The sequence below is a fragment of the Nyctereutes procyonoides genome, unplaced genomic scaffold, assembly GCF_905146905.1.
Source record: "Nyctereutes procyonoides isolate TBG_1078 unplaced genomic scaffold, NYPRO_anot_genome, whole genome shotgun sequence".
In the NCBI taxonomy this organism is placed as follows: domain Eukaryota; kingdom Metazoa; phylum Chordata; class Mammalia; order Carnivora; family Canidae; genus Nyctereutes; species Nyctereutes procyonoides.
Window position 1 is genome coordinate 40,167,560 of NW_026575131.1, and position 998 is coordinate 40,168,557.

A 998-nucleotide genomic window follows, 5' to 3' on the forward strand; every position below is an offset into this window, starting at 1 on the left:
TGGCACCATTATACATATCAGGGTCCAAGTGTTGTGGCAATATTTCTGCCTTCTAGTTCAGGCTCTGACTCAAGTGTAAATGTCCCCACTATCTCGTCCATGAAACTAGAGCTTCCATGCTGGCTCCCAACCTGGACTTGCAGGGGGCCTAAGGGGGGCCTTTGGTCAGAGTCCAACCTCTTAGACTCCAAAGGTTAATTTCAACCTGTGTCATCTCATCTGGTGCTGTTTGGGCAGTGGCCCCTGTAAGCACCACCTCTCTGCTGACCCCAGGGTACGGGTAGCAAGACTGAGGTCTCAGTCTCCTAAGCAAAAGGATAAGGATTCTGGGCAGAGTTAAGACTGAAGGCAGACTTCCTGCCATTGACAGGGCTGGGGCTGGGCAAGGGTTCTCCCACCACGACCATGCACATGTTCCTAGGCAAGTACACTGGTATTCTAGGACTCTCAGATTGGACATGGCCAGCTTTGGGGTGGTGGCAGCATGTATGTGCATGCCAGTCTTTCACGCCACATGCCAGCCTTATTCTCAGGAAGAGAGGAGGGCCTGCTGCCCTTGGGGAGGTACCTCTGTAACACCCCCAGGCAGGCAAGAGGCATTCCTCTTTCCTTCTGGTCAAGAGCTTAGGACAGAGGCAGGCCTTGTCCATGGCTGTGGGAGGACCAGAGCCTGGAGGATGGCTTGGAGTTTGCAGGGAGTCCCTCCCACATGTCTCTGCACCACCAGGCCCGTCAGAGGGAATGTCAGTTGGGCCCTGACATGTCAGGGAGGGCTCCTGTGCAGTCGTGCCTGGGACCAAGTCTCAGAGCATTTGTGCTTCTCAGAATCTTGCACAGGTCCGGAATGGATTTAGAGCATTTCCTGTCGCCACCTCCTCCAGGAAGCCTTCCTTGGTACCCACTGGCCCTGCTCCCAGACTTTGGGGGAAACGAGGTCTCGAGGGGTCAAGGGTCACTAGGGCGGGCCCGGCCCCGGAAGCGGAAGTGCAGCGCACTTC